At 43.2% G+C, this 14,976-nt stretch overlaps 1 long non-coding RNA gene across 3 annotated transcripts in view; it reads left to right on the top strand.

The window, feature by feature from the left end:
* Window positions 1–14,461, top strand: part of LOC113602601 (uncharacterized) — a 70,502-nt gene extending 56,041 nt beyond the window's left edge. For 2 of the 3 annotated variants that reach the window (XR_003424087.2, XR_008289087.1), the window contains 2 exons: window positions 11,025–11,108; window positions 13,466–14,461. This is a non-coding gene — a long non-coding RNA (uncharacterized LOC113602601). Of the gene's footprint in view, window positions 1–2,545; window positions 2,603–11,024; window positions 11,109–13,465 lie in introns of all 3 variants that reach the window. The other variant, XR_008289088.1, reaches the window with a different exon arrangement.
* Window positions 14,462–14,976: the final 515 nt, after the last annotated feature.

The following is a 14,976-nucleotide window of genomic DNA, read 5'->3' as shown; positions in this document are numbered from 1 at the left end:
AGGTTTTGAAAGTATTAGCATATAATTATTCATAGAATCCTCTTATAATTTTAAAATCTGTGTTTTCCCTTTTTTCATTTATAATATTTATTTATGACTCTTTCAGTGGTGGAAACAAGGCTATATCATGAACCAGCTCTAAAACTTCTCTATCAACTTTACAGTTTTTCTGTTAAGTTTACTAATCAATAGTGTTTGCTTTAACTATATTTTCTAGATTTCTTTCTATGTTTTTTTTTAATCTTTTATAAAAACCAAATTATTTAAATGGATGTTTATTTTACCCACTTTCATCCTTTTCTGATTAACCATAAGGGTGTTTAAGGTTATCAATTTGCCTGTGAATCAGCTTTGCCTCATCCCATAAGATTTCCTATATGATTTTATCTTTTTCATTGTTTTTGAATTGCCTACTTACAGTTTTGATTTTTCTTCTTTAGCCCAAATGTTAACCAGGAGAACACTTAAAAACGTCTAAGTGATTGGATTTTTTGGTTTGTGCACTAGGGAAGCGTGTTATTTTTAATTTGCCACTGCCTTCTAGGTAGGATGGTTTCTGTGCCTTTAGGGTTTTTTGTCTGATACATAGATAAGAAAGGTAAGAGATCTTACCCAAAGATAAGAAAATTAGAGAAACAGACCAAGAGATCCAACATCCAAATAATAAGAGTTCAAGAATGAGAAAACAGACAATGAAAGGGAAGACATTATTAAAGAAATAATTCAAGAAAAATTGCTAAAATTGAAGGATATTGATAGGGCCCCTCAAATGCTCAAGAAAATAGACTCACACCTTTGAAAAAATACATATTTTAAAAGGATGGTGCATCTTAAGTTTCTGGTTGACTTAGAAGATAATTGAAGTCACATTTGGGGAATGCAAATTAACTTAGGACTTGCATGTGGCCAGAGTGTATACAAAAGGACCTCTGGCATCTGATAACATAATGGATTGGTAACAGGGTGCCTGGATGGCTCAGTCGGTTAAGTATCTGACTCTTGGTCTTGGCTCAGGTCATGATCTCACAGTTGGTGATTTTGGGTCCCATGTCAGGTTCCACAACAGGTGGTGCAGAGCCTGCTTGGAATTCTCTCACTCCCTCTTTCTTTGCCCCTCCCCCACTCACTCTGTATCTCTCTCAAAATAAATAAATAAACTTAAAAAAAATAATAGATTGATATCATGTCAAGGAAATAGGTATTCCTATTATGAAAGAATGTCCTATAGAAATATGACATTCTAACTTCTGAAGTATTTTAGATTTAAGTGGGGAGGAAAACCTGTCATAAAACAGGGAGGGAGGCAAACAAACAAATAATCTAGTACTTTTGAAGAGCTATATGATTTAAAAAGCACTGCACCTGTGTTTGATCAAATATTTCAGTCAATCCTAATAGTATCACAAGTGAGGCATCATGACTCCCATTTGGTAGACCAGAGTGTGGCTCAGAGAGGTTAAAATGAACGGTCTAAATTCATAGAATTTGCAGGTAATAGAGCTGGGATTTAAATAGAGGTCTCTAATTCCCTTGGCCTGTCCCATATGGACACCTCAAGGACACAAGATGGTTGAAGAAGGAAGAAGAAAGGGTAAAAAAACAAAGGATGAAAAAGGACATGTGCCAGCTAAGTCCACTTAGCTGAGTAGGTTGCCACTGAGTAGGCAAACATGAGTTTCGTGGAAGCCAGGAGCAGAAGCAGCCAGTATGTTCCTTCCTTTGGCTACCTAGAAATTGTTTACATGGATGAATGAGGTTGTTTTTTGTTGTTGTTGTTGGTTTTTTTTTTTTTTTCTTGGCTTTGGATAATGTGGATTATTTTCATGGAATGGAATCAAGTTTTCAGTGTAGTGCATACATTTAATATTTAAATACAAGTTGGCTGGCTTTTTCTCTCTTCGTGACAAGATTATTATGATGATCCCAAATCCTGTGAAGATTTAATGTTGAGTTGTTCTAATAAAAATAAAGTGACAGCATTTAGTATTTTAAATACACAGAAAGTGCTTGCCTATTATTTTCTAGCTTTCCTTTCTCTGCCGTCTTTCCCAGGACTACTTCCTCTCTACCCTCTCCCCACTTCCCATTCTTCTCCATCAATTCAACTGCTGTTACCTCTTACTGAATCTTCACCTCATAGAATTCCAGAGAGAACCTCTAGTTCAACCAACTCATGTTGTAGGTGGAGAAACTGAGGCCCAAAGAGTCAGGAAGATCTCTGACAAGGACTAAGGTCCCCTGTCTCTGCCTAACCTTCTTGAAGGAAGATCACTAATCCTTATTCCCAGCAGGGAATTTGGAAAGTGAAGGCTCTGAGGTGGGAAAGAGATTGGGGGCATTTGAGAAACCAAAAGGAAGATGGTGTGCCTTGGGCACAGGGAATGAAGAAGTGAGTGGGTAGAAGGGTTAGCAAGGACCATGGTAAGCCAAGCTATGTAAACCATGGTGAAGATATGGGGTTTATAAACTAGTGAAGAGTTGTCATCAGGGTGGTATGATTTAGCTTCAAATCTCAAAAGATCCTTAATCTGCTTTGTGGAAACAGATTGGAGAGAACAAGAAAGCCGAAAGAGAACAGTGAGGAGCTACTACAATCCTTCAGGTGAGAAGTGATGAAGGCAGTTGGGTTGGAGAGAAGCAGACAGAAGGTAATATTGATTGTCAGGGTTTGGTGACAGATTTATATATTGGGGTATGAGAGAGGGAGGGGGCAAGGACGAATCCTAGGTTTCTGTCTTGTGCAGACAGGTAGATGGAAGAGCCCCTATCGAGGCTGAGCATTGGAGGAGGAGCATATTTGAACGGAAGATCCAAAATTTACTTTTGCATGGCAGTTTCTGTGATACATTCTCATGAAGATGGATATATATCGTGAACCATATTTTTAAAATTCTGTTTCTAACTGGCTATTGTTAGTATATAAAACAATTGTTTCATACAAATTTATTTTGTATTTGACCAGTTTACTGACCTTTTTCATTAGTTTGAATCGATTTTCTGTGATTTCAAAAAAATGGTTGTTTTGAGAGAATGTGCATGTGAGTGGGGGGAGGGGCAAAGATAGAGGGGGAAAGAGAATCTTAAGCAGGCTTCATGCTGTCAGCATGGAGCTCAGTGCTGGGCTCGATCTCACAAACCATGAAATCATGACCTGAGAGAAAACCAAGAGTCAGATGCTTAACTGACAGAGCCACCCAGGTGCCCCTTTCTGTGTTTTTTTATTGTTATTGTTTTCCGATATATGATTAAATTGTCTGTAAATAATGGTAAGTCTGCTTCTTCTTTCCCAGTGGTTTTTACCTCTTTTTTTTCTTGTCTTATCACCATGGCTATAGCAGAAGTTCTTCTATAGTTACCTTTATTTTTGTAAATGTTTGTTTATTTATTAGAGGTGGGGGGGAGAGAGAGTAGGGGAGGGGCAGAGAGAGAATCCCAAGCTCTGTCAGCCCAGAGCCCACCTTGGGGCTCAATCCCACAAACCATGACATCATGACTTGAGCCAAAATCAAGAGTTGGATGCTTAATGGACTGAACCACCCAAGCGTCCCTATAGTTACTTTTAAAGGAAAAATGACATCAATATTTGAGCAGCCAAGGGGAAGATGATTTGGAGACAAGAGGAAGCTAGAGGCATAGTAAACAGCTAAGAAATTATGGCAGTAGTTGAGGGGTGGTATGATCATGTCTTTGAATAGGGTGGTAACAGAAGACATAGAAAGAAAAGGATAGCAATACCAAGCCTCTTCCCCCAACACTCACAAAGAATTGTCTGGCCATACAAAATGATCACAAAGCCTCAAAACTAAAGCATGGTAGTCAAACTGACAGGAAGTAAAAAATATTGGGTATTAAACTGGGTAGTGAATATTAAAATTGGGTAGTGTATGTTCATCCGAAAAAGAGAACAGAAAGGAAATTTACAAAAATTCTGTTTGTTGAACAGTTATAAGAAGGTAGAATCAAAAGATATTAACAGATATGTTTTTTTCTGATTTATCTCCATGGTTAAAGCTTAATCCATCTTCTTCCAAAATGTCTCATAACAACTACAATTTATGTAACACAAGTGTGCATATAACATCATTTGGTTCCCCAATACCTCTGTGATGTGGAGAGTAATTCATATTTATCTAGGACTTGACATTTTCTACCATGCTTAGATTACCTCATTTGATGCTTATAGTCCCAGGGCTCACTCCCTTGCAACTCAGGCTCGAATAAAAATCAATCTATTTTCAGTTCTTTGAACACAAAGTCTTGTGTTCCCTTTACTAAGCCTTGTGGTTTACCTTGTGCATACCTGTTTCTCCTTTAAAACCCAGTTCAGACCCAAGGAAAGGTCTTTGTTTCATTGCAGGAAGGGAGAGGTAGAGGTGGGTGTAGACAGCAAGGTCCCTAAAAAAAAATCCCAGCCAGGGGGCACAGCACAAAGTCAGATATCCCACAGATACAATATTACCTGCTGGCCTGAGTTTTGCTGAGCTCCCTTACTTCTGGAAAGAAAAGAAAAAATCCTTCCTCCTTTAGCCAAATGCATTTCCTTTGCACATTAGACTGTTCTCTGGCTTATCTTTACCAGCCACCCCTCTGTTTGGGGTAGATGTCAAACCATGTGTTTTGTGGTGCAAGAGACTCATGGGGGTGATGTGACATTGGGGGCTGGGCACTGTCCCCACAGGGAATGCCCCAAAGCTCCAGAGTCTGGATAATCTGAGGCCTTCTTGCTGGGTGAATAGAGTCTTGGGAAAGGTGGAATATGCTTTGCTGGACCTGAAACTTTTTGCAGTTAGGCTGGTTGGATGGGATGGAGCCTTGGATGGTCTTCAAGCCTTGGGGACCCCAAACCAAAGACCCTAAAGGATCTGTTTCTGGAACCTTTTCTATACATACCCCAAGCTGTTCCTCTGTCAAGCTGGGAGACTGATAGAGATATGGATAGAGTCTATTCCATTTCTCTCAACTATAGTGCCCAGTCTGGTGCCTGGAACACAGAGCACCACAGAGGATTTGGGTAGAATTCAAGCCACAGTCAGGCTTTTCTCTCTTCGCTTTGCCTTCTGCCCCAGCTTCTCAGCCATTGCTCCATAACCTGTCACGTAGCTGCCTACAAAAGAAGATAAAGGTAAAGTCCCAAGTGACTTTATGGATTGAAGAGGTTTCAAAGCTCTTGCTTTAGAAGCTCAAGCAGAAGTTTTACCCTGTGTTGACGGGATAAAGCATTCTGCCAGCAAGCCTGGGCTTGTCTGCGACTAGGGGGCAGGGGAGAAGGGAGAGCAATGTTGTCACTTTAATTGCATTGGCATAAATATTTGATATTCAATAAATTAGATCTGGAGCAAGGAAAACATTCTTGCAAATGGATTTTTTACCTGGAGCCCAGCCGCATTAGCAGAGGAGTGGAGGGCAGCCTGCCCCAGGGCCGGTAATTAACTCAAGTGGAGCAGAACTAAGCATTTTTGACAGCCTTCCTGGTCTGGAATTAACTGTCATCTCAGAGGAAAAAAGAAACTGCACTGTCACATTACGGTTTACAAGAGGCTCCCAGTGCTGCCAGTGAGTGAGTTTAGTTATGTCTCCCCCTCATGCCCTGCAATGTTTTTTCATCATTAAAGACAAGCTTAAAAGCAACTAATGATGTATTTTATATCCACATACCTGAATCACAGATTTCACCAAAAGAGAAGACATTAGCATGGTAATTCAATTTTTTTTTCCTTTTTGGCCGTTGGAATGCAACAAGATACAGTGGGTGCTGTTATAAGTCACAACACTGTGATATTTGAAGATAGTGCAAACTGTATTTTTTTTCTTCTTTCTATATCAGGACTTGGCTATAATGAGCAAGAGCGTAGCCACTGTCTGTCTGTGCCGCCTCCCTCTGCCCCCACCCAGTGTGGATGAAAGCAGTAGTTGCTTCTCAGAAAAGGCAAAACCATTAGAGCCTGAAGCTCTTTCTAGAAGCCACTGTTTTCTCGTTCTGTGGAAACGGATACAGTGGAAATTGGTGCTGTGTCGGGCCTCATCTTGCCAGTGTTGTGTGCAAGCAAATTTTTATAAGGTTGGAGATCTGTTAGCCAGACTTAGCATGCACGTGTCTATATGCAATCTACTGTGATGGACTACTGGCTTCAGCAAGGAAGGGCTGAGTGTGTGTGTATGTGCTTGTGTGCATGTGTGTTTTTGTGTATGTGTTGGGTGGGGGGATGAGTTGTGCCACAAAGTATACACAGATCACACTTACTTCTCAGATTTTCCACCTGCTTCAGTAGTAGTGGAATCACAGCTCACCTTTCTTATCACTGACCCACACTGTTTCCCTTGTGTCCTGCAGTCAATGGGAACCCCAGTCTATTGACTTTATCCCCTTTCTGCCATCCTGTTCACTCTTGGCTTCTGTCTGGCCTCACTTCTGATACAGTGTTAGATCTGAAGATGGGACTGTGTCCCTTTGTGGTTGGAAATCTTTCTGACTTTCCACTTGATGCTCCAGCAGGGGTCCCTGACCTTAGATGTCCTCAGAATCTGAGGGATCTAGATTGCCTGGACTAGAGTCTACAGAGTTGGGCCCCAGGCAGTTTGAATGTTCTGTTGGGCTGACAGCCCCTGGCTTACAAGATCAAGCCCTAAAATCTTAGCCTAAAATCTTAGCCTGGACCTACACCTCCCCTTTGGGCCCCAGAAAGTGTAAGCCTTCAGCACACCCTTAGACCTTCCCTCCTCCCACTCTTCTGTTGGTTAACTTCCACTCATCCTTCAAAACCCAGTGAAATGCCGCCTTCTCCATGAAGAAGCCTTCCTTATTCTCCCAGGTCATTCGCTCATTCATTTACTTATTCATTCAACAGATGCTCAGTGATTGCAGGTGCCAGGCTTTGAGCTGGGTTCTGTAGATGACTTAGCAGTGTATATAACAGAAGTAAGGAGTCCCTGGCTAGTGGAGAAGTTAGGAGAGACGTGGGCTGGGCAAGGGGGGGTCAGTGAGGGCTTCCTGGTGGAAGTGACAGTTCAGGGTGATCTGAAGGATGTTTAGAAGTTAGTCACAAGGAAGGGCAGCTGGGTGGCTCAGTCAGTTAAGCATCCAACTTCAGCTCAGGTCGTGATCTCGTGGTTCATGGGTTCAAGCCCTGCATCGGGCTCTGTGCTGACAACTCAGAGCCTGGAGCCTGCTTTGGATTCTGTGTCTCCCTCTCTCTCTCTGCCCCTCCCCCAATCATTGTCTGTCTGTCTGTCTGTCTGTCTCTCTCTCCACGCCCCCCCCCACCTCAAAAGTAAATAAACACTGTGGGGTGCCTGGGTGGCTCAGTCGGTTAAGCGTCTGACTTTAGCTCAGGTCATGATCTCACGGTTTTTGAGTTAGAGCCCCGAGTTGGGCTCTGTGCTGACAGCTCGGAGCCTGGAGCCTGCTTCAGATTCTGTGTCTCCTTCTCTCTCTGCCCCTTCGCAACTTGTGCTCTGTCTCTCTATGCCTCTCAAAACAAACAAACACTAAAAAAAAAAAAAAGTCACAAGGTGTGAGGGGTAGGGGAAGAAAAGAAAGTCCTTCCATATGGAAAGAGTGTGCTGGCGGACCTGAGAGGTGAGATCTAAGCTGTAAACAGAGGCCGGATTCTGGCCTGGTTCACTGTTTGGCGTGTCCCCCCAATGGAAGAGGGCTCACTAGGTATTTGTGGGTGAAAGGAAAGGCCTTATCCTGGAGGATTGGGTCTCCTAGTTTAGAGAGCTAGTGGGAGTGCGGGGTAGAAGATATTGAAGTGGAGCTCCAATGTCAGGAAACACAGGATGTAATCCCCAGGATTATAGAGATAGAGAGGTGGTGGGTCCTTACACTTTAAAGATCAATATGTAAAAAATTTAGGGCTCTGTAAGGAATCGTTATTCCTATTTCACCTGTAGGTTTGGAGTGCTTAGGAGTTAACTAACATGTCCACAGGCATTCAGCTGGTAGGTAGAGCTAGGATTCGAACCCCCAGCCTGGCTTTGGAGTCCGTGCTTTTAATGGCTCTCTTGGGCAGACTTGGCCTGACCCACCTTCTCACCGGAGCTGTTGGTTTTTCTTTCACCTCCTGCAAGCAGCCCCACACCTGGCCCAGGGCAGACTCCTGAGGGTGACTGGAGATGGAGAGGCCTCAGCGGCCACCTCTCTCACTGAATGCTGAGATCCGTATCACATCCCTGGACTGGAATTTTCAACAACAACATTTAAGAAGGAAAATGGATTTTTGAAAATATGTTCAGATCCCTTGGAGAGAATGATATGTGGCCCACTGTGGCTGATGTGTTGCTGCCCTGTGCTGGGGAGAGGCAGGAGGTTTCGGAGGGCAAGTCAGCAGCCCTTTCCCGGGACCCGGTTCTGTCACTAGTGTTGCTGGCTGGGCTCCCGAAGGCTGCAGCTGGGCAGTGAGCTGGCTGGGTCAGGGAGCATGTTATGTGCTTCTGTCTCCGCCCCGCCCCCCAGATATTTTATTAAGAGCTAATTTACACAGTAAAATGACAAGTCTAAATATTCAGTCGGACGCCTGACTGACTGAGCCACCCAGGTGCCCCTCAATGACTTTTTAAAAATAATCTTTTTACTTTTGAATAATTTTATCATCAGAAAAAAACTGTGAAGATAGTACAGAATTCCTAAATACTTTACACTGAGTTTTACCTAATGTCAGCATTATCACAATACAGTTGTTGCAACTAAGAAACCAGGGTTGGTATGCTACTATGAATAAAGCTCCGATTTCATATGGATTTCACCCACCTTCTTCATTAATGCCCTCTTTCTGTTCTAGGATCCCATGCAGGATACCACGTCTCTTCAGGTCTCTCTGGTCTCTGATGGTTTCCTTGTTTTTCACAAGCTTGACAGTTTTGAGGAATACTGCTGTTTTGTAGATGGATCCTTAGTTTGAGTTTCTGTGATGATTTGCTCACGCTTGCACTGGAGTTGGGAATTTGGGGGAAGTTCCCTTCTCATGACTTCCTATCAGGGGCACATGTCCTCTCATTGATTTATCCGTGGTGCCACTGACTTTTTTACAGATCTAGATCTAGAACATTTCCAGCTTTCCAGAATGTCACTTCCTGCCCCTTTCCAGTCCATCTCTGCCTCCTGCCCCAAAGGTAACCACTGTCACCTTGGGATACCACTGTTGGGATTTCTGTCACTACCAATTAAATGAAGGGTGCCAGTGCTTAGATTTGTACTAGTGGAATCATCAGAATCCTCTCTTCTTTGTCTGACTTTTTTTTTTTTTTTGCAAAACATAATGTTTTTGAGATGCATTCCATTTTGCTTTTTCACTGTTTCTGAGTATTCCATAGTAGGAATACACACAATCTATTTGTCCATTCGACTATTGAGCCACGTGTGGGTTGTTTCCAGTTTGGGGCTATTATGGGAAAGCTGCCATGGACATTCTCATGTGGTTCTCTTTGGGGATGTGCCGTGCTTCAATTGAGAGAGTCCAGGTTGGGGGTGGGGAGGCTTTAACCTCATCTCTTCATCTCTCACTCTTGACGACTTTCTGAAAATGCCCTCATTTGTTCTCTCTACAAATAGATTACAGAAGAATGAAGCCTCTAAAAGGAACAGAGAAATTTGTGCTAGGAGGTGTACATTCAGTGTGTTAGCAAATCTCATCAGCTCTGGCCCTAAAATATTTCTTCAATACGCCCACTTCACTGTTTTCCCAGCTCCCACCAGAGATGAAGCCACCTCTGTCTCTCCCCTCCTCACTGATCTGGCCTCCTCAATTCTGTACCCCCTAGCCTCCAGTCCACGAGAGCACCACCAACCAATCCTCCACCCTTTACGCCCCATTAAGGCCCCAGAAGCTTCCCTTTGTCTTAGGAGACCCTTCCACCTCCCTCTCCTGCACTTCAGACTCTGTGGCCTCTAGTTCTGCCTCATCTCCCTCCCCAGCAAGCTCTTTGCCCATGGTCTCTGCAGTGGCTCTTCTCTCCGCCTGGAACGCACTTCCCAAGGACACCTGCCTGCCACCTTCCTTTCCTTCAGTTAGGACTGTTTCACTACCACCTCCACAGAGAGGCCTCCCCTGACTACCCGTTCATCCAGTCTGTCTTTTGACTGGGTAATTTAATCCACTTACTTTAAAAATAATTGTTGGTTGGTAAAGACATAGACTGTTTTCATGTAAAAAACTCTTTTCTGCCTGTTTTGTAATTCCTTACTTCCTCTGGTTGTTTTCCTTTGTGACTTGATGACTTTTTTATAGTGTTATGTTTTGATTCTTTTCTCCATATCTTTTGTGTTTCTACTACAGGTTTCTTCTTTGTGATTACCACGAAGCTCACATAAAACATCTTCTAGTTATGACAGTTCATTTTAAGCTGATAACTTAATTTCCATCACATACAAAAACTCCACACTTTTACCCCTTCTGCCCCATGTTATCGATGTCACTATTTACATCCTTTTATGATATGTACCAATGAGCAGGTTATTTAGCTATAGTTATTTTAAGTACTTGAGTCTTTTAACTTTTTTGAAATTTTTGATGTTTATTTATTTTTGAGAGAGAGACAGAGAGTGAGCAGAGGAGGGACAGAGAGAGAGGGAGACACAGAATCTGAAGCAGGCTCCAGGCTCTGAGCTGTCAGCACAGAGCCTGATGCGGGTCTCAAACTCATGGACCTTGGGATCATGACCTGAGCAGAAGTCGGCTGCTTAATTGACTGACCCACCCAGGTGCCCTGAGTCTTTTAACTTTTATGCTGGCATTAGGAGTGATTTATGCCCCACCATTACAGAATTAGGGTATTCTGAATTTTACCGTGTGCTTACCTTCACCAGAGAGTCCTCTACTTTCATATGTTTTCATGTTCCACGTGGTATCCCTACCTTTCAACGTGAGGAACTCCTTCTAGCATTTCTCATAAGACAGGTCTGGTTGTGATGAACTCCCTCAGCTTTTGTTTGCCTAGGAAAGTCTTTTTCTCTCCATTTCTGAAGGACAGCTTTGTCGGGTAAGGTATTCTTTGTTGACAGTTCTGTTTTGTTTTTTTCCTTTCAGCACTTTGAGTGTATCCTCTGTCCTGACCTTCATGGGTTTGCTGGGAAATCCTCTCACAGTCTCACGGGGGCTCCCTTGTATGTGGTGAGTAGCTTTTCTCTTGCCGCTTTCAAAATTCTGTCTTTGACTTTGAACAATTTGATTTTAATATGTCTAATAGAAGATTTTCTGATATTCAGCCTACTCTTGGTTCTTTGGATGTTATGGATCTGGGTGTTCATCTCTTCCCCTGGAGACTTGGGAAGTCATCTGTCCTGAAGTCAGTGTTTGTGGGGGTGTGGAGGCTGGGCTCTCCTGGTCCGCCATCTTGCTGCCAACACTCCAGGCATCTCCCTCTTTGCTGCTTTAGACATGGTTTCCTTTGGTTCTTTGAACATACTTAAAAGAGCTGATTTAAAGATTTTGTCTAGTAAGTCCAACACCTGTGCTTCCTCAGGGACTGTTTGCATGGGCATTTTTGTGAGTGTGTGTGTATGGGCCATACTTTCTTTTTTATTTGCGTATCTTATGTCTTATTGTTGGAAATTGGGCATTCTAAATAACATGACGTGACAACTCTGGAAATCAGATTGTCCCTCCTTCCCAGGGTTTGTTGTTTTGCTGTTTCTGTTACTGCTGTTGTTATTTATTTGCTTAGTGACTCTACCGTGCTAACTCTATAAAGTCTCTGTATTTTTTATTGTTTGTGGCCACTGAAGTCTCTTCTCAGCCTCGTGGTCAGCCATTGATTGGATAGAGATTTCCTTAAGTCCCTGGAACCAGAAAGTCTCCCAGGCTTTGTCAAGGGGTTCTGTATGTGGGGCGCACTTTCACCACGCAGCCTAGCATCTACAGCACTGGCTTGGTCTCTACTTCCTGCTCACAGGAGGCCCCAAGATGAGCCAGCGGTGATAGCTTACTGCCTTCTCCTACCTTTCCTGATCATGCACGCAGCCCTAGGCATGTGCACAGCTTTCTGTGTGTGCATGGCCTCCTTTTCCACACCTTCTATGGAATTCTCATTTTCCAGCTTTTCCTTTTAAGTTTTTTGGTTATTAGCTCATTGTTTGCCCAAACTTATTTCTCCTTCAGGCAGCTAAAATGTTATATAATTGGTACTTACTGTTTTTGACAAAAGCTCCTGGGGGAGGAAATAAAAGACTGTTTACACTGGCTGAGCTCTGAGCCAGGTCAACTAAGGATGAGCCTTACAAGTGGGGTTTTCCAGGGGACTGCCAGACAGATCAAGTGATGATGATGACGCTCTGACATTGGGGCTCTGAAAAGCTCCACTCTGTTCTGACTCCATCAGTGGCAGCTGGGCTGCTGGGCTGTCGGTTTTCCCAGTGATTTGCTAGTGATTATGGGTCGTTAGTTCTCAAGGTTATTGTGGGCTGGAGAGCAGGGGGCGGGACTAGGGCAAGTTAAAATGTCACAAAGCTCTAGGTTCTTATCAAGATTCATTGTTTTCCTTGAAAAAGCACCCCATCCCTGATCGCTACAAACTTTTGGTTAATTTCTAACATTCTAAAGCAGTAGATTCTGACAATTTTTGCCAGTGATCCCATTGCTTTTATGGTCAAGAGGGTTTCTGGAGATTCTTATTCTGACAGTTTTTGATAATGTCACTCTTATGTAGACAAACTTAGGCCTTTTCTTCTTTGTGATACTTCCTATGGCTTTTATGCTACTGTTATTTTCTCCAGCTAAATGCCACCGTGGATATACCTGTAGTTGAACAAAGTTGGGTTTATTGACTCTTTGCAACACAGAAGCCATACATTATGGGAGAACTGTGAGGCACCTCATCAGGAGTATTACAAAGGACTTACAGGATCTGCACCTGGATCAAGTAGTTTTGAGAAGGTTTTAAGGAAATAAGGCTTTTCTTTGAACTGGACACTTTCTGGAGGTGAAGGCAAGTCTGTGATTGCATATTCTAATAAATCTGATTTAGAAAGTGCTAGGAATGAAGTGAGATTAAAGCTATAATTGACAAAGAAGTAGCAGTCACCCTCATTAGCTAGGGCCGGGGGTAGAGTAGTCTGAATAATGGCTGCCACAGTCATCAGATCATAATCCCTGGAGGCTGCGAATATTTCCTTAGGTGGAAAACTTGTCTTTTCAGCTGGGACTAAGTTAAGGATCTTGAGATGGGGAGATTATCCTGCGTTATTCAGGTGAGCCCTAAATATATTCCCAAATGTTTATGTAAAAGGGAGGCATGGGGCGCCTGGGTGGCTCAGTTGGTTGAGCGTCTGACTTCAGCTCAGGTCATGATCTTGTGGTTTGTGAGTTTGGGCCCTGCACCAACAGTGCAGAACTGCTTGGGATTCTCCCCCCCGCCACTTGTGCGTACGTGTGCTCTCTCTCAAAAATGAATAAATAAACTTAAAAAAAAAAAGGAGAGGCAGAAGTTCACACATACCTGCTCTCTGTGTCTGTCTCTCTCTCTCTCTCAGGAGAAGACAGTGTAAAGATAGAGCTGAGAGATTTGAGGATGCTGACATTAAAGCCTGGAGGGATGTGTCCACAAGCCAAGGAATGCCTACAGCCACCAGAACCTGAAAGAGGCAAGGGATGGATTCTTTCCTAGAGCCTCTGGAGGAGGCACTGCACTGACTATACCTTGATTTCAGCCCAGTGAGACTGATTTCATACTTTTGTCCTCCAGAACTGTAAGATGATACATTTCTGTTGTTTTAAGGCACTAAACGTGTAGTAATTTGTTACAGCAGCCCCAAGAAACATACAGGGGATGTCTGATCATTTTTATGGTTTGGACAATGTCCTTGTTTTTGTCCAAGTTCATGGGTTATGGGTTGAATTGTCTACTCCTCAAGTTCATATGTTAAAGTTCTAACCCCCAGTACTGTAGAATATGACCTTATTTAGAAATGGCCAGTAGCGTGGGCCCCTAAACCAATATGACTGGTGTCCTTACAAAAAAGGGAAATGTAGACAGAGATGCACTACAGGGGGAGCACCAGGTGGAAATCGGAGTTCTGTTGCCATAAGCCCAGGAACCACCAGAAGTTAGGAGAGAGGCCTGGAACCTCTCCTTCCCTTGCACCTTCAGAGAAAGTGTGGTCTTGCAGACACCTTGATCACAGGCTTCCAGTCTCCAGAACTGCCAGACCTTACGTGTTATCTAATCCACGTAGTTTGTGGTACTTTGTTACGGCTTCCTGGCCAATGAGTACAGTTCAGAGATGATTACAGAGTGGTCTTGCTTTTGTCTTGCCTGTGACCTTGTCTGACGTTGACATTGTATGAAATTGTTTATGTTCGACAGGAAAACTCCAGCGCCTAGCTGTGAGGGCCGGGCCAGCTCTCCCAAATGTCAGGGACTGCTTTTCTCTTTCTTATCACAGAATCTTTACTCATCTGATAAATGTTCACTTTATGTTGTCTTTAAGCATTGTAAATAATTCTTTCTAAAAAATATTTAAACCTTCGATCCATTTGGCATTTATTCTGGAGGGGAGATGGGGCAGAGGTATATGGCCTCAAGTAGAGGCCGTGATCAAAGGGGCTTGAGGTCCAGACTTGCTGAGGTCTTTATGAACCTGAGTTCAAAGCTGTCTTAGACCAATCCCCTCAAACTGCTTCGATTACTAGGAGTAATCTCAGAACAGTCCTTTAGAGCATTTAGGGAGTAGTTTCTTTCTCTCTTCCTTGTCATTCTTGATCGAAGGAAAGGCGTCAGCCCCCTTTAGTTACAACAGGTCATGGCTGTGAGTGCTTCTCACTACAGCCATTAATTCGGAGGATAGGCTCATCAGCAGAAAACCCTCCCAGAGCCCCACGTGCCCTGGGCATCTCCTCTGTCTATTTGGATAAGTGCAGTGCGGGATCAATTATGGATGAGGCTCGATGGGAGATGAGTAAGTGGGCTGTTGTCTACTTTGAAAAATTAATGGGATCTGATTAACACAAGAGCACACTCCCTCTTCCTCAAGCCAGAGAGGCT

This window comes from Acinonyx jubatus, chromosome A3 (genome assembly GCF_027475565.1).
Source record: "Acinonyx jubatus isolate Ajub_Pintada_27869175 chromosome A3, VMU_Ajub_asm_v1.0, whole genome shotgun sequence".
Taxonomy (NCBI): domain Eukaryota; kingdom Metazoa; phylum Chordata; class Mammalia; order Carnivora; family Felidae; genus Acinonyx; species Acinonyx jubatus.
The sequence above is the reverse complement of the archived record's forward strand: the minus strand, read 5'-3'. Positions and strand labels throughout refer to the sequence as shown.